At 29.2% G+C, this 19,776-nt stretch overlaps 1 protein-coding gene across 6 annotated transcripts in view; it reads right to left on the reverse strand.

The window, feature by feature from the left end:
- The window catches only part of LOC126906158 (protein turtle-like), a 54,932-nt gene extending 44,168 nt beyond the window's left edge, over positions 1-10,764 (reverse strand). For all 6 annotated transcript variants that reach the window (XM_050686481.1, XM_050686483.1, XM_050686485.1 and 3 more), the window contains exon 1: positions 10,498-10,764. The gene's annotated coding sequence lies outside the window, so the exon portion shown is untranslated. The remainder of the gene's footprint in view (positions 1-10,497) is intronic.
- Between the last annotated feature and the right edge of the window lie 9,012 nt (positions 10,765-19,776).

Genomic DNA, 19,776 nt, shown 5'->3' on the forward strand with positions numbered 1-19,776 from the left:
TGTCAGTATGTGTTTAGCGTTGATAATGGTAACATTGTTTCCAAAATACGTATCCGCGACTTTTCATTAATTTTTTTGTGGCTTTTGAGTTTAATATTTTTAATATTTTTTAGTTTTTTTAAATTAATAATATTTTTAATATAGTTTTAATTTTACTTAATTAACTAGCCACAAGTGATCAATTTTTATTATATATATTATGTTATGATAGTAGTTACTATCAATATCATGGTTGTAACGGGAAAACAGGGTTTGATTCCGGGGAGGGAGCCTGAAAAACGGCTACCACATCCAAGGAAAGCAGCAGGTGCGTAAATTATCCACTCTCGGAACGTGGAGATAGTGACAAAAAATGACGATACGGGAATCATCTTTTGTAATCGGAATGAATACACTCTATATCTCTTAATGAGAATAAAGCGTATTAATATATATTTTTAATAGTAATTAGAATATATACATGTAAAGCGACTTAAGTACGTAAACGTATCACGCACAAGGTATAGCTGTGTTTTGTGAGCGGGCGGGGCACGGGGGAATGTTATAAGCGAGGCATATGTGGCGGCTGTAGGAATATATATATATATACAAACAAACTATTATTAATAATATTATTGTATTACATATTTATAGAAAGGCGACATAAGCACATAAACGTATCATGAACTAGGTATAGCCTTGGTTTGTGGTCGGGGGGAACGTTACACCTTAGGTAAAAACGGCGTCAGCGGCGGTAGGAATATATAAATATATATATTTGGTCAGTCAAAATAAAAATTTGTTTATGTATATAATTGAAAATAAAATTTTACAGGAAAATATTGTTGTTCGTGAGTGGTGAGCGGGGTGGGGTGAATGCGTTACGACAATAGCATTTTACCCAATTTACTGGGTATTTGTAACTAGAATCTATTTAGTATAGAATATTAACATTGTTTCCGAAATACGTATCCGCGACTTTTCATTAATTTTTTTGTGGCTTTTGAGTTTAATATTTTTAATATTTTTTAGTTTTTTTAAATTAATAATATTTTTAATATAGTTTTAATTTTACTTGATAATTGTTGATTGTATAAATAGTAAAAAACAAATGTTAAAAATAGATCAACGAATTTAAATGTAAATTTTTGTTTGGGCTGAATTTTATAATAGTAAAACTTAAAATATTTATGTTTAAAAGGTTATAGTTTGATTAAAATAATATTCTATTTATAAATGGAATATACATCTAGTATATCGCTGAAAAGTCAATATTCTATTAAACTATGACAAATGATTTTATTCATCAAAAATTATATTAGTATTATCGAAAAACCATTAATTATATGATGGAAATTTTCTATCGAATTGATGCCAACAATTTAATATAGTTTTCCATCCCATTTGCGTTTTTTCATTTACTACAGCTTTGTTGTAAATTCTTTATACCTATAATGCATTAAAATATGCGAATAACAATTATATAATATCATTTGAAGAAGCTTAACGCTAAGTGAAACCACATTCTTTTTAGTAGAGTAATGGATGTATTAATGGACTAGAGAGGTATTCCATCTTTTTTAAACAGACTGAAAAAACCATTATTACAACATTTTGTTCACTAAAAGTGTAATAAACGGTAAATCATAATTATGAAGTATATAGAGTTAATAATCGAGTCTACAACACTTGACGGCAGTTTATTAAATGCAATTTCTCACGGCCTATGTGTTTTAATGAGAAAATTAATCACGTTAACGTTTTATACACACTAAAGTGCTTTCTCGGTTAAGTATATAGACTTATTAGCTAAATTATTTAGCAAATTTACTTATACATCCATTTTTTAATGTTAATTATGCAATTTTTGTTTTTATGCTAACGTAAGTACACAACTGGAAACCAACAATACATTTATTTTAACGTCGTCAAATCTCTTGAGAATTATTAAGGACAATGAATGAAAAAATAAATACATCCGGTAATATTTACTTCATCGATAAATATTGTAATTCATTCATTATTTATTATTTTTATAAGCGCAAAATCGTTGGTCATCATAACAGTCGTATACGTGATCTCGTTTTTTTTTTATAAGAACAAAAAGAAAGAAAAACGTGGCCGACGCTTTTAACGTTTTTCGGTGCAGTAATATTTCGTGAGGTCAGTGGCTTCAACAAGAATTAGATTTCTCCTTCTCTCTATTTTCTTTCTTGCATTGTCTAACTGAAATTACACTGTTTTATTATCACTGTACTATCGCGCCGACAAATGGTGATCATTATCAACGTTACTAAACAGCCTAGAAAAAAATAATGAAATAATTGCTGAAACCCGCTACTCAGTAGGAAGAAATGATTACAAAAACGTTGTCAATACAGTGATATTTATAAGTGCACAATTCATTCTGAACTAGGATAATATTCCGTCATGATACACAAAAAAACATATTAGTTTTCAGTTTCAGACTACACATTCGCTTCGTCGATTAAGGCCGAACGAATTGAAACATCTCCCAAGTGAAACGTTCAGCAGCTATAATAATTACCATCTTAAATTTCATAACGGTTTCGAGTCCCTTGCTCAACGTTAGAAATCATAAATTAATCGTTTCGATATTATTTACTGAATGCATTAGAAAATAATTTTAAACTCTTGTCTTTTGCATCATTTTCAATGCCGTCTATAATTCATTTTAAGGAAAGAACAAAATATTTTGGTCAAAGGAGAACATGAAAACGTGGGAGAAGATTAGTGAGGAAAGTAAAGAAAAATGACGTTTGAATGATTGTCGAGCTCAAAGCATCATAGAATACTAGTACATTTTGTATTGTACTTTTCCCGCTGTTGTATTCACTATTATAGTGGTTAAATAACATCCGGTGGTTTTGTTATATAGGGGAAACTATATAATATTTGTAAGTAAAAATAAATCAAAATAATCTTCGTGCGATACATGAACGTATTATGCCGTTACCGACTTTAATCCAGTCATCTAAAGGGGTAATCGTCTCGATATTATAATAACATTACACCGACACTCTTGTCTGTATAAATTTATGACTAAAGTATACGCGGTAAGCTGAAGGAGCGAGAAAAAGCTTTTGAAATATCGAATTAACGTTGTTGCCGCTTTTGCAAAAGATGTTTACGCTATGACGACAAATGCAAAGTAGTTGAACGTGACTTTATGGAATAAACGCACGTGAAAAAAACCAATAACATTGTGAAGCTATACGATTTTTACGCAGTCTCCGCTTTATTTACATCAACATTTTTAACATTATATCTATAATCAAAATTCCTTAAAAAAATAAATTATTTTGTTAGGTCTCATTATAAAAATGGTCTTTATTGTAAAGAGTAAGAGTCCTGAGTAGATACTTATGTAGTTCTCTTTACTTACAATAAGATTACTATCAGAGAGTAATATTTTAATTTTTCTTTCTTTGTAAAGTGACTGCCTTTTTATGCGGCATTTTCTGACGTATTTGGTTTAAACCTGGACGAAAAATGGATAAATAACGTTCACAGGTGTTGGGCAATAAAAAAGCATTCCATTCATTTGTGCTGGGTCACGCCTACCTTTCAAAAATGAATTTTATTCTCATTCCAACCTCTTTAATACGCATTTAATTTATTAGTTTTATTCTTTACATTTTTGAAAACTAACAGAGCAAACAAATGTTCTGAGAGGGTTGTGTAATTTGTGAATTGACCGACGGCGGCTTCTTTGATCTTGCGCATCGAATCTCATCGACGAAGGATTCCAGAAAGTAGTGTGATAATATATATATATATATATATTAATAATAATATATTAGAGTCTTATATTAACATTTAACCATGTACCGCACGTAAGGACCAGATATCTCACGGTATGTCGGGTTTTTTTTATTCCATCCCATTTTTGATTAGGCAGAATGATATTAACTTTTCATCAGGACATACTTACTAAGTAAAACATAAACTGGAAAAATTCATTTATGGAATATTAGTTTTTATTTAAAAAACTAGGCCTAAAACTGAAGTAGTGCAACCAATATATACGAATTAATTTCGAATTTAAAATAGGCTTATGAGTTTAAATTACAAACACGTTAAAAAAAACTAGTGCAGTCAATAATACTTAAATATTATGATAATTACATTTTATTATTAATTGATTCTCCTGATGTATTGGAAGATTTACCAATATTTCGGTTTTTGGTTAATTATAATAAGTTTTCATCATTAACTTAATACAAATATTTGTAAAAACTAACAGATAATTTTATAATATAATCCTTTTTTAATAAATTTTAACCTTGTCAGTTAAAAATTATATACTATTAATCTTAGATTTCTTGTGTTAATAAACCACAGATTATCCGTAAAACGCACACCAGATCTAGTCAATAACTTTAACTTTGAATGGTACCAAGTCGGATACCGGCACATCTTTTTGATGTGTAATGCAACAAGATATCAAGGTAATGCATCTTTTGGGTCCTAACTGATTCTTCGTATCCATTGAAAATACAAAGCCCACCCACGATTGTTTTATGATAACTTTTTAAGTTTTTCTTCCCCAGATCGTTAGACCGGAACGTAATTTTAAAATCTTTATGATTTCACAAACATATACACATAACACCCACGAATTTATGCCACAGGTGTTATTGATACATTGAAGTGTTCATACAAACACTATATAATACCCATATACTTAGTTGAGACGTCATAGGGTACAATAAAACCTATCCCAAAGTTTTACGATATGATTATAAATAGAATATTACTACATGTATCGGTATGGTCCACCCATAAAAAAGAGAAAGAAAACAGAAAAATTATTAATTTTTGTAATTTTATTCCGTTTGAAATTAAATGGTATCTTATTAATTGGTACTTGATCAAACTCAAATACCCAAGATGTACCTAAAAGTCTTTGTTTATCTAATATAATGTATAATATTAAAAAGCTTTGTATTGTACATTCTGATGCATTATTCATTTAAATAGAAAATCAGTATGTATGTGTTCACTAAACCATATCGTCAAATTACCAAGTTCTTTAGCCAACATCATTGGAGGCTTGATATATAAAATGCGATGAAAATACAAACGAAAGCCTACATAACCTTATCATTAACAGAAGCCCGCGGCTAACTTAACAAATGATTAATCGCTAAGAATGAATTGATTTACCGTTGTAATTATATTCAAGTATTGTATAATTTCAAATATTTTATTGTGTAATCGTGTATAAAATATAGTGATAGAGAAAGAACTAAAACAATCTTTGTCGAAAAAACTTCTAATTTATGTTGAAAGGATACATATATTTTTCTAAACAATAACGAGTTTTAAAATCATATTTTAATGCCACGTAATTATACATCATTAAAAATCATATTATTTATATTCATTTATTCGTTCAAGTTCATAAGACCACATCAGTAGAGTGAAAGTCGTAAATTTCAAACAATATTTCAGGAAAAATATTAACTTTATGTTTATTTGGTTATTATTAAATTTTAACACGAATTATTACAATTGATTAATTTTTATAGGTTAAATCGTTATTTTAACTGAAAATTACTGAAGAAATTTTTAACACCTAGTTCCCTGATAATCTCTGAAGCATTTAACTCCAAAATATCTATATGTTGTCAGACCATTAAATTCTAGATGAAAACAACATTGTTACCCTCAACACGCGTCATGTGCTATCATTGTAAACGATCGTTTAGTGAATCACAAAACTTTTGTAGGATTTTCCGTCCCAAATTACTTCAAAGTTGTCATATAATTATTAGCTAAATTTTTAAACCTATAAAAAGTATTTCACGTATACTAAAGTAGCTTCCTATTTAATTATAATAAAAGTTATATTTCATTATTCATGATCTCATAGTTTTAAAGGATAATGCAAAATCTTTTGATATAATAATTTTCAGAATATACTAAATTTTTATATGATAATTTATTTGACGTCAGATGTCTTTTCATAAATATGTTATTGTAGATTTATTCACATTCAACAGCATTTTATAAAGATTGACTAAAATATGTCGATGTTAATCAAATAAAATTTTTACTGGTATTTGTTTTTTTAACATGTCTACACACATAGTGTTCTTCATACAAATTTATTTTAATAATATCATAATATAATTGACTGAATATTGTTAAGTTCCTAAACTTTAATTGTAGGAATTTTTTGTTGAATAAGCACTTCAATAATTATTTCTCTGTTGTTGTTGTACAGTTTGAATTATATTTTCTAAAACATTTTACTTTATTTAATGATCAAGCGATAGCTAACGATGGAAATATTCGGTAAAATTTAATTTTTATGGGGTAAGGAATGATTAGGAACTATAGGTGTCAACATAAATTGTATTTACAGACCCGCTTCTCAATCGGCAACAATTATTAAGCCATTGCCAACCTTCGAGTCCAAAAATAGTTGCTCATCAAAGAAAATACTCAGTTATGAAACGTAAGGATCCAAAACCACTGTCGTCGTCACTTCCGGTGTTCTTCCGCATTCTGCAATAAAACTTGTGCTTAAATTCCGTTGTAAGTAGCTCATAAATTTCTATCTTACACAATGACATAACCATTCCTCCTCCTACGGCGCCAAAGGAGCCATACTACCCAATAATATACACCCGATCCCCACTATGACCCAGCGGGAGTTTTCCCCCTTTATGACCACGCTTTTATTACACAGCCACCCTAAATAAATCCACTCAGTTGACCAAACGATAACGATAATTCTGACAAAAACAACCCGACGGGTGACATTCATATAGAAAATAAAAAAATCAAACTACTTAACTGCACAGACAGATAGTAGCACAAAGACTCGTAAATAGATAAATAAAAGCAAAGTTTTTTTGTATTCCTGTTCTACACCGACCTTTTTTTTAAATTGGTTTTTTGTTAAAAACTATCTAAAAGAGGTAAGCAATTATTCAGACTATGTTAAGGCTAACAATTTTTATCATAACTTATGTTATGTCAAAAAGTATAAAATATAAATAGTAATATTATATACACACTACAAAAAATGTAATGATAATAAAAATACTTTTTTTTTTTTGTAGATTAAGGATAGAAATTGTAGGATCATTGATCAGTTTAAAAAAAATTTTCACAGAATAACAACGCAAGAATAGTTAAAAAATCCTTAGTAAATTTTTTTCTGAACAATGAGGCAACACCAAGGCATTAAGAGGTTATACAATAACATTTTGTGGACATTTGCGACGACTACCCTATTTTTGTAATCGATTAGTAGTGTTCTAAAAAAACGCATGTCCAATGAACCGTTGTGATTAGACCATCGATACAAACACAGTTGTTCACTAATGTGTTGTCTAACACATTTAGTGGATAGGTCGGTGAACTTATTGCTGCAGTGCTGACAGGTGCTGCTGTCAATGACGCTGAGCGCCGCCATTTAGGTAACATTATTTAGATATGCTAGTAGAGAAATGCGGAAAACGTCAGTAACTATAAATTTGCAATCAGACGAGGTTTTTTGCGGTAATTGTCAAAACAATAACAATTTATTAGTATTCTGTTGAAACAATAATTTTCCCTTGATGTAATGTAACATTTGCGTTTTATAAAGAATTGTTGAGTGCGAAAATTGAAATATAACTTAAGATATTCCGGTTTAAATATTTAATATTGATAAATATTACATTAAGTTTAAATCTTATCAAAGTTATCAACTCGTAGTGTTTAAAATAGCAAAACATATCAACTTATCATTTATTTTCTTTTTCTTTTATAAACCTATTTCGATTAGGTCACCGTCTTAATCCGTAATAATATCCTAGATAGCATAAAAAAAAAAAATAACGTTATAAAACATTTTTATTAGATTAATATAATATTGTATGTTATAACAACATTAAACAAATATTATAATAATATAGATTTTTTTAATGCTATCTATATTAAAAGTTATACATTCTAATTATTTTTTTACCATTTTTATTTACGAATACTAGAATTTTAGCTGTAACATAATTGAGATAAAACACGATGTCACTTTGTGTTAAAAATTAGTATAATAGAATATGTTTCACTTGTTTTTTTATTATTTTCAAATGGTAATCATTCCATTCACAATATTATAAAGTGTGTCAATATAACAATATTTTTGTTAATGTTTGAAAAACAATACTATGGAAAATGTATGAAAAACACTACAAAACCTATAGAAAAGGATAGTTTTATTGATACATTTTGTCAATGACATCATTACAGATATATAGCAAGTTATTATTCAACAACCATGGTAGTGTTTTATTTACATAAGCCTTTGACAAATTGCTATGCGTCCTGTCTAGAAGCCTTACGGCCTAATAATTGACACGTATCGTGTAGTTAACATATTATTTGTAAAATACTCAACTGGGCCTACGCACGTTTCACCCTTACGCCAGTAATTATCTAAACCCAAGGTATTAGATGGATTTATGTGTCTCGTTAAAACTTTGTGAGGGATCCGGGAGCTTTGCTTATGATTAAGTCTGAATCACGAAGACTGCTCACCGCGTGGACATCACACACAAATAGGAAAATCAAATTCATTTGTTCTATGCTGATTATTGTTTATCGAAGAAAATACTCGATAACATATTCGATTAGTGTTAATTTCTGCTGAATTTTAGTACAAAAGTAATCAACAGAATGTTATACAATCAAAAATAACCAAGTTGATCGAGACAATTAAGTATCCGGAGGGAAAAACTAATTTGGATCATGTTTCCCGGTAACAAACATCCGTTGAAACAAATCCGAAAAGTTATTTGCATATGTTGCTTAAAGTAATAATTAAAAATATCTACTCGACAGAAGTGTTATAATTATTATATACGTATTATGAAAGCAATTTTTCAAAGTACAATGTCCTTTGGTTTTTTTTTTTTTTTGTACTAAGGTTACTAAAGATCAATAATGAAATGTGTCCTACAACTGTGATGGTGACAAAACGGTTTTCTACTTGTTTATAAAACACCATTATAATCTGTGTTCAATAGGCTTTTAAATCAGAGAATATTGTTGGCGAGTTTAGATCACTGATAAAACTAAATTATATAGTTTCCAATTTTGATTGAAGACATATATAGTTGTTACTTTGTTACTATAAATCAAGTTTGTTTTGAAGATAAGTAATTTGCAAGTAACAGACGGAGACTGCAATCACAGTGTCATCTACACCTAACACCTTAGTAGCACACACATTATACTCACAATAGTTTTCCCTATTCGGAAACTTCATGTCTGCAGTAATATCATTATTGCTGTTCGGCATCCGTGACCTCGATTTCAACGTCAGAAGAGTCCTGAGAACGACACACATAAATTCACAGTTTTTACCGCCAAATAGTTTTGTACCTTTGACAGTCAGCGAAAAGTATGAATGCTATTCGTTGTTTTTCAGTGTGTAATGAATTTATATTTTTAAGTCGTCATAGTAGTAAACATAGTTTCTGCTTTGTGACATCTTCTACTACTATTAACGGCTATGATGTTTAATATTAAACTCTGCACAATCAGATTGAATAAAATATGCATTATAACTGCATTTCGTTAGTTTTAGTGTATTTTGGAATATTCAAAGAGATTTTATCGAACGGATGGCTAGGCAAATTCAATTGAAACGGTTCGGTTGCCCCGAATAAATAATTATACAGTTACGATAATATTTAGGACCTCTAAAGGAAAAAAAATGCTCCTTTGTCATCCAATCGACCGGTGGGTATTTGATGGCATCGCTGAATAATATTGTTGTTGTTATTATTATGTTACACCCCGCAAAACAGGTACCTAAGTTGTGTGTATAATAATACATTTTGTAGTTGATTTTATACTGTTATGGACGCGGCATAATGCAACATAGTAAGTACGGTTAAATAACAACATCATTTTTATTATTTAACTATCCTGCACAATTGTACGTATTTTTCTCACCCCTGCCACTTTTTCCCACCTTTTGTTTAGGAAATGTAATCAAGAGGGACGTCGACAGTTGTCCCCCAAAATCGCGGAACATGGAATGATTGACGAACAATGAAAAATCATCGGGTATTTTGTTAACGTCAAAAGAATCACTTGCGACGGAGGAGATCATTTATTACTATACCGCAAAGGGAGCGCGCAAACATGGCTCTCGTTCAGTAAAAACCTATTATTGGTGTGCTAATGTTTCATTACGTACTGGACCATTAAAGACGCGCGGTAACCGCTTTGACGAGAGTAATGCTCAATAATTTCAACGAGTATCTTTAACCGCTCCTGTCATACCGTATTGCTATAGTACAAGCAACAAAAAATACACACCTATGTCATTTTCATTCTCATTTCAAAAAAAACCTCAAAAATGTCCTTACAGTTTAAAAAATATACATACTTTTTATGTTATTTTATTAATTACCTGTCCAACATTTAATAAATCATCATACAGCTACAAAAAATTGATAATGACAGTTTTCATTATAAGGTACTTACCAACTCTGTTGTTGGTATCCTTAATTTGTTTTCGTTATTCCTATGATGAAAATCTATCGCCACTATTTTACAGCATAACTTATACACTGGTTATATTTGACGGAACACACAAGCACATAACGTATTACGTCAAACGATAAAATGCGGTAAGAAAATGGAAAACGAAAAAAGAAAACTCAAGACGATTAATTTACGGTGTCAAAAAGCACTGCACTCTCGGCGGTAAATCGAACAGACTTCAGACTTGCGACGACCGACAGGATAGAACGTGCGTGCTGGTGTGTGTATGGAATTCCGGTCGAAAGGATCCCAGCGCGCGTTCGGGCGTCGGCCGCTAGCGACCTTATCCGACCGTGGCCGACCATTGATTTTCTGACCCCGGGCGTGTGCGGCCACCGTGTTTCTCTCACAACACTTCTTTCTCATTCACCCTGAAGGGTGACCCCTCAAAACAGGAGAAGCAAAATTTTCGGCTATACGTTTACTATATACCTTGCCCTTTTTTGGTAGGCGAACGTACATTTTTTAAGAAATATTGTTTCTCTTAGTTCGTACTTTTAAATCTGTGATCGTTAATTTTTTAACGAATCATTCCAATTAACATTAAATTTTACGTAAAGTGTTGCCGTTTTTACAATAAAAGATTTGATAATTAGCAACATGATTCTAACTTTTATAAAGTGAATCAGAAATTAGATGGAGTAACAACACATCTTGGAGCGAAGTGTGTTTTCAAAAAATATTCTAGGGTAGATGAAAATATTATAATAGCAAGACCAATAACACGCGGTCGGATAGGGATCACGCCCCTCTAAACACTAATAAAATAATTATTTATATAGAATACATATTTATTTTAATTGAAAAGGTGGTACAAATATTATCTATATATTACCATTATAATAAAATTATTAAATTTTTTTGTGTAATAATTATAGAAAAAATTTCTTAATTAAGGATAATGATCAATAAATGACAATTATATCATCATATTGTTTTATTATTTACAAATAAAACAATAATTAATTATCCATGAATATCTAATGAACAATTATTTTAAATGATAAAATCCAAGCAAAAAAAAAATTGCAATGACATTTTCGAATATTTATCAAATAATTCTGAACTTTAAAAAAACTACCGAATAGTTTATTTTTAGCAAAAACTATCATATATATAAAAGATACAGAAAGTTAAAAAAATTACCGTATAATTATTACGTAACTATGGAAGAGTATGATTGTCATACCCCCCCATGATATAAATAATTGGAGCAACGATGCAATTTTTTTCGTTTGGAGAAGGAAGTGAAAATTTTTTCATGTATATCCTGCTAAGAAAAAACCTTAATTACGCTACTAAATTCTACTATTTTTTTTTTTAAAGACTAATTGAAAAGATTTAACGAAGAATATTGTTAATTATACATATAATATAAGAAGTGTACTTACAACATAATAAGAAGATAAATGTTAACGAATATTACGTTCCTTCAATGAATTATAATAAAATTAAAAATAGTAAAACTTACCATTTTATTTATTTTAAGAGTGCGATTGATTAGAAAGAACCATAAATTATATAAATGGTCGAAAATTAAAAAGTCCTGGTTCATTTTTCGATTATCTAAAATAACATTTCAGTTTTATCGATATGGTTTGTTTACTGCACAATGAAAATACTCATGAACACCAATGTCTTATTATACATTGATATTCTATATTCTGTGTTTTGTCTAGCATGAAGAAATTGTCTTGTAAAGATATACACCGATAAAGCAGACAGCGCGTTTTCAATTTTAGCTTCGATGCAAAACTGGGAAGGTATAATTTTCACATAATGTAAATTTTTTTTTTATTTACATCCATGAAATTCCCAGTTCTCACTGGACTGAATTTGTTAGTCTATACGTCAAAAGCACTCGATTTTAATCTAGTTTAACTAAGTCACCGAAAAATGAAAAAATCTTCTCAGCTAAAAAAATCTAAAAAAAATCTCAAAATATGGTACTTTAAAAATAGACTTCTTCAACAATTTTTTTATAACTTTTAAAAACACTGATCCCAATGAAATATCATTAAAGTAGACTAATAACAACAGATTTTCTTTAAGTATGTCTTTTGTGAATATTCAAGAAAAACTCAGAGCATAGGAATGGTTTGAAAGTGACCAACAAACATGTAAAGAATTTATTTAGCTAAATTCTTGAAAATGTTTCGGAACGTCTACCCTCTTTTAATTTACATCAATTTTAAGCTTTTGGTATGAATTAACATATTAAAAAATAATTTGTCCTGATTCCGCGTATAATTAAAGAATTATCTTGCAAAGCAATCATTTTATTAACTTACATATTTAATGCCTGCTTACGTATAGAATATGTACCTGTAAATTGGAAAAAAGCACAAGCCATCATGTTATTAAAACCAATAAAGCTGCCTGAGATTACTAGTTCCTCCAGACCGATATCACTTCTTCCTACAATATCAAAACTTTTCGAAAAACTACTTTACATTAGATTGAATCCTATTATTCAAGAACGTCAACTAATTCCTAACCACCAGTTTGGATTTTATACTAAACATTCCACCATAGATCAAGTACATCGCGTTACAAACGTAATTAGTAGAGCTATGGAGGAAAAAAAGTATTGCTAAGGCGTTTTTCTCGACGTTTCTCAAGCCTTTGACCGCGTTTGGCATGAAAGCTTACTATATAAATTGAAAAAGCAGTTGCCTCGTATATGGTGTGGGCTACTAGATTCATACTTAGTAGATAGACAGTTTCGGGTAGGTCACAAAGAAGCTGTATCTGAATAGAAAGGTATTAATGCAGGGGTACCTCAAGGTAGTGTCCTTGGGCCTATGCTTTATCTACTTTATACATCTGATATTTCAACCTACAATAAAACAACAGCTATGTTTGCTGGAGACACAGCTATATTGTCATGTGATAAAGACCTTTCGATCGCCACAAAAAATTTGCAAATAAATGTTGATAGTATCCTTACATGGTCAAAAAGATGGAAGATACTATTAAATAGTACAAAATCAGTACACGTGAACTTTACAAATAGAGTAACAAAGCCCAACCCGATAATGCTTGATGGTAAATTAATCCCACAAGAAAGTCGGCAAAATATCTAGGTATGCATTTAGACTCTAAATTAAACTGGAGTATACACATTAAAATGAAAATAAAACAAAAAAGAAGTAATATGTATTGGTTAATTGGCCGTAGATCACAATTATCAATAGAAAATAAAAGATTACTTTATGTGTCTATCTTAAAATAAAAATATGAACTTACCGCATTCAACTATAGGGCTGCGCTAGCAAGACTTGGATTGATAAAATTCAAACTATGCAAAACATTACTCTCCGTACTATTACCAATGCGTACACGTACGAAAAAAATGACAATATTCATAAGGATATGATGATACCAACCGTCAGAGAAGAAATTCAACGGTATGCCAGAGCACGTGAAAATCGTTTGAAGACCCACGTCAACAAATCAACTGCTTGATTACTCACAAGATGTTAGAAGAATAAAAAAAAAATAAACCATACGACTTATTGTAAATATATATTATTTAATGTAAATTTACTTAAGTTTGGAGACTCTTCACTGGAAGTTTCTCTCCTTCATTGTGTATAATATTTTAACTATACATTTTATGTAATTTTAGATGTAAACTTTTATAAAAATTTTTGATTAAGACCGCAAGGTCGTCTCGAATATATATTACTTGTAATAAAAAAAAAAAAAATTTGTCCTGATAAGTGTTCTATTATAAAAATTAAAAAAAATACTTAAGTTCCAATTTAGTATTTTAAACATATATTATTATTTCGACAATTTATCCTTTGTCAAAAAATTACTACTGAAACCAAATTTTCCACATGTTATTGATATTGTGTATCAGTTTTTTTGTAGTATTCATAAGGATAATTTTTATTAAGTAGCTCGTGTAATTCGTTTGAAAATAATAGATTATTATGCATAAATTTTAATTATATTATGTACTTCACATTGTTTCCCTATGTAGAGTTATAATAATTTATTTGTATTATTCTTTGATATTAATCAAATTTTTTTGTATCATAATTATTTAATTATTTTTAAAACATCATTCCAATAAAAATAATTATCATATTTAAATCAGATTTATTTAAATAATAATACATTTTTATTATATTAAGTACGAAGTGTGTTCAGAAAATAATGAAAATTTTTTAATTTCGTGGGTTTGGAGAGTCTGATTATCAATTTTTTTCATAATGTAGGTACACATGTTTCTGAAGTATGATAAAATTTTCGATTGGATTCAATTTTTACTTTGTTAATGACAGCCGCTAAGGTTAGACGTGTTTTTATGATCACAGCGATTATCGTTTGTGTAAAAAAAATGGATCAAACTATTTGTTTCAAATATTTTGCGTAAAAAATGAAATTAAGTGTGTGAAATGTTAACAAAGGCATGGTTTTCTCATAGTAGACTCGTGAGTAAACAACGGTTTACGAGTGATATAAGCGTTTCTAAGATGGCCGTGAAGACTTTGAAGATGACGAACGCCCTAGCACATAAAAATCCGATGAAAAAGTGAAAGAAATGGTTATTAGCGATCGCCAAATCACAATCAGAGAAGTCGCTGATGATGTTGGCATATCGATTGGCTTATGCCTTGAAATTTATTCGAATGTTTTGGGTACGAAACGCGTAGCTGCAAAATTTGTTCCAAAATTGTTGTATTTTGAACAAAATGACAACTAATGAAAATTGTTCAGGAGTTATTTAATGAAGTCAACGACGATACAGAATTACTGAAATGTGTTATAACAGGTGATGAAACATGGGTTTATGGATACGACGTCGAAACTAAGGCTCAATCATCCCAGTGAAGGCATTTTGGATCGTCAAGACCGAAAAAAGGATCGACAAGTGTGATAGAAAGTAAAGATTATGTTCACTGTGTTCTTCAATTTTAATGGCATAGTGTATCATGAATTCTTACCATGAGATCAAACAGTCAATAAGGAGTACTACCAACAAGTTCATCGCTGTTTTTGTGAAAATATCCGAAAATAAACGCCCAAATTTGTAACAAAACAATTCATGTCTTTTGCACCACGATAATGCACCTGCTCACATTTCATTGTTTGTTAGTGAATTTTTTACCAAAAACAATATTGTAATGATGCCCATGTCTTCATATTCTCCAGACATGACTCTGTGTGATTTTTTTTTATTTCCAAAAATAAAGAGAACCTTAAAGGCCCGTCGTTTTATAAGCATAGAAGACATTAAAAGCACATCGCTGAATGAACGGAAGACTTCCAAAGGTTGAGTTTGAGAAGTATTTCGAGGATTGGAAGAAATGTTAGCACAAGTGCACAATATCTATGGGGATTTTTTTGAAGGCGACAACATTACTGTAGACGAATAAATAAATATTTTTTTCAAAAAACGAAAATTCCCCCTATTTTCTGTATACATTTCGTATGTTACAAAATTATTTGTATTTATCTATAATAATTATATTTGAAAAAATATAAAATAATGATCAGAATAATTTTTTATTTAGATGATTATTCAAATAATATTTTATTCGAATAATGCCCTAATATGTAATCATTGATATGAATTGATTAATTTGTTATATTTGAGGTAAACATTACTTTGACATAATATTACAATAATAAAATTAAAAGTAAATAACTCAATTATATTTTAGTTTATCTATACTAAAGACATATCTTTTCAAAATAATATAATTAAGTAAATTTAAAATGATGTTACAAATTTAAATTTATCTATAATATTTTCCTATTATTACTGTTTATACCGAGTTCTTTAAATACATAGAGTGTCCCACCATGTTTTAAAATCTTTAATAACTTTTTATACATTGAATATTTTGCATTAATATTTAATATATATAAATGAATTATATTGTTTAGTAAGTAAGGAAACGGGTTTCCATTGTTCTTATGGTTTGCAACAATCGACACATTTCTTATTTAATGAACACTCTGTATATATATGTATATAATTTTGCATTACTTTTTTTTTTAATTTTTACAGTTTGGACCACTTTAAAAACATGTGCTTATTACTTATTTATAATAATATAAAATAAATTTTTAACGTAGTCAAAAATAAATAAAAATTCTAATCTCATTGTATCATTAAAAATCACACTAGTTCTAGTTATTTAGACTTTATTTAATCTATCTCTATAATTAAAGTTTATCTATTTAAGCGTAAATAATTTTTATGAAAAAAGTTACCTATTTATAACTAATATTTAGTTTGAAAAATTTCGTTTTCTTGTAGTTTTCTCGATTCAAATTATAATGTTAAAAATCGTAAAACCACACAAAAATCAGACTTTTACAAACTTTAAAAAGCTTATGTAATGTATGACGTTAATATCTACGTTAATAAGATATTTTTTTTATTAAATTTTTTCTTAAAATCAACTAGAAAATCTTTTTTTTTTAGTGAACTTAATTTTTAATAAATTAAAATAAAATCTAGGTTATTTTATTTGTATTGTCTTTAACGTGTAGTGTTTAAAATAACATTGGTTTAATGGAATATCTTTAACGTTTTAAACTTTTTACTTATAATTTAAACAAATTCTTTTAACAACCTCGCTAAATAATCACAATATATTTATCAAGTATAGTAAAATTTTATCAAAAGTATTAAATAATCTTTACTAATGAATAGATTCCATAATTTTTTATTATTTATCGAATTTTATAAAAAAATATCCCATGAATCATTATGGTTCTGGTATTATCAATTACTATGGTTACTATAAAAAAATTATTGTGATTGATAAAAATAAAAATTGTTACAAATCAATTAGGTGCAATATTTTAGATTATGCTGAAATAGAAAACTTTTGACCGCTCCATCATTTCACTAAGTCTCTTGCTTCACTCGCAATTTAACTCCCTTAATTAAACCATTAATCTAATTATATATTAAAAAAAAAATTTTCAAAGAATGGATATTAGTAGATTTTCCTTTTTTTAACAATTTTAAAATGTATAAAATATATATTTTTAACGTTTTTGCTAGTTTAGAAACTTCTGACATATTATTTTATTCGTCAAAAAAATAAAACTTTACAATTGAGAGATATTGCACATATAAAATAATAAAAAATTTATTTTAAAATTAAGTTGTAACTCATAACTGAAAATTTAACTATCTGTGATTACTGTCAACACGGTGATTTCATAAATGAGTAATTCTCAAAAGTTATTGAGGAAACAGTATTTTTCTTATCAAATAAAATTTTATTATCTCAACTAAATTTTAAATGTTTATTATGTTTCGTAGAGTACATTTAAATAACCCGGTATGGCTCAGTATAAGTATAGCTCGACCGTCTTTGATTTGTACTGATAAATCAGGTTGGGGCAAATGTCAAGTTGCTCTCACTTCAAATGACGCCACTGAAATTAATGGATTAACATTTTGAAGTTAAATACATTTTAATTAATTGCGAAAGTTTGGATTGAATACTATAATACTCATATTACATACATTATTTTTCTTATTATTTATTTATTTTGTGATAATTAAATAAAGATTTTATATTTATTAAACTACTTAATGTACATGTAAAGATAGGTTTGTGAGAGGGTTTTAAGAAAAATTGTCTCGTGACACACATTTTTGGAAGTTTTGGAAAAAAAACATTAACCTCATTGATGATATGATGATTCTCGTAAATCATAGATACAACTAGGGGATCTTAGAGACCTCCCTTCAAAAAACCAAATTAGACATCATGTTAACTGTTACATACAAATTTTTTAACGTGGGTTGAGGAGGTTCAATCCTCCATTATAATATTTTTTGATGGAATCAAACTAAATTAAAAATTATCGGTATAAGATACCTTCTCTCACTATATAAATTATCTATGCCTCTTTGTAAATACCTTAAATTTATAGAAGGCTGCTTAAAATCGGTTATGCATTCTAATATTATAAAACTGTTAAATAAAAATTGCACAAAATGTTACTACATTTTTGAAAATATGTTATTATTGGAAATCACATTAAGCTTGCGGAACTTATTGAAAATCAGAAACACTTGTTAATGTTATCCAGTACTTCGCATTTCTCTGTTTTATTGTTCCAACATTGGCATGAGGTGAGATGCCATTCTGGTTCGAAATTCAGAATGAATACGGTGGCCCGCCAATTTTGGATAAATTCTGCTCGGAAGATTGCAAGGAAGATAATTTGAGTATGTGTAGTATGTTAGATTTTTGATAATTCATCCTTAATCCGTTATGGCTTATTTACGTACGTTCAGAATTCTAGGCAGTTATTCCTTCTCTAATGCCGGAATAAATTACGCAGGGGCTTTTTTAATGAAAGATCAACGTTTATGAAAAGCTAGAGAGCATAAGGTATATGTGTCCATGTTCATATGTATAAGCACTAAAGCGGTACATGTAGAAGTTGTTTCAGACTTGTTAACGGTAATTAACAGTAATTCGCATTTCTGTGTTTTGTTGTTCCGACATTGGCATGAGGTGAGATGCCATTCTGGTTCGAAATTCAGAATGAATACGGTGGCCCGCCAATTTTGGATAAATTCTGCTCGGAAGATTGCAAGGAAGATAATTTGAGTATGTGTAGTATGTTAGATTTTTGATAATTCATCCTTAATCCGTTATGGCTTATTTACGTACGTTCAGAATTCTAGGCAGTTATTCCTTCTCTAATGCCGGAATAAATTACGCAGGGGCTTTTTTAATGAAAGATCAACGTTTATGAAAAGCTAGAGAGCATAAGGTATATGTGTCCATGTTCATATGTATAAGCACTAAAGCGGTACATGTAGAAGTTGTTTCAGACTTGTTAACGGCAATTATCAGTAATTCGCATTTCTGTGTTTTGTTGTTCCGACATTGGCATGAGGTGAGATGCCATTCTGGTTCGAAATTCAGAATGAATACGGTGGCCCGCCAATTTTGGATAAATTCTGCTCAGAAGATTGCAAAATTGGCAATAAAAAAAAATTATAAATGAAATCCCATATTTTTAAAACTTATTTAAAGGAGTTGGTATGGTAATAGGGTAACGAGAGCCTTCTTAAATATTCTTTTTTTGTTTACAACTACATAAAAATACACACTAACACATTGCACAACTACTTGGTTCTTTCATCAATTACATTAATTTAATCACTGGTATTTTTATCTTACCATTTATTGTATTCAACTGAACGACCCAGACGAC

The sequence above is a fragment of the Daktulosphaira vitifoliae genome, unplaced genomic scaffold (assembly GCF_025091365.1).
Source record: "Daktulosphaira vitifoliae isolate Bord-2020 unplaced genomic scaffold, ASM2509136v1 Scaffold_4, whole genome shotgun sequence".
In the NCBI taxonomy this organism is placed as follows: domain Eukaryota; kingdom Metazoa; phylum Arthropoda; class Insecta; order Hemiptera; family Phylloxeridae; genus Daktulosphaira; species Daktulosphaira vitifoliae.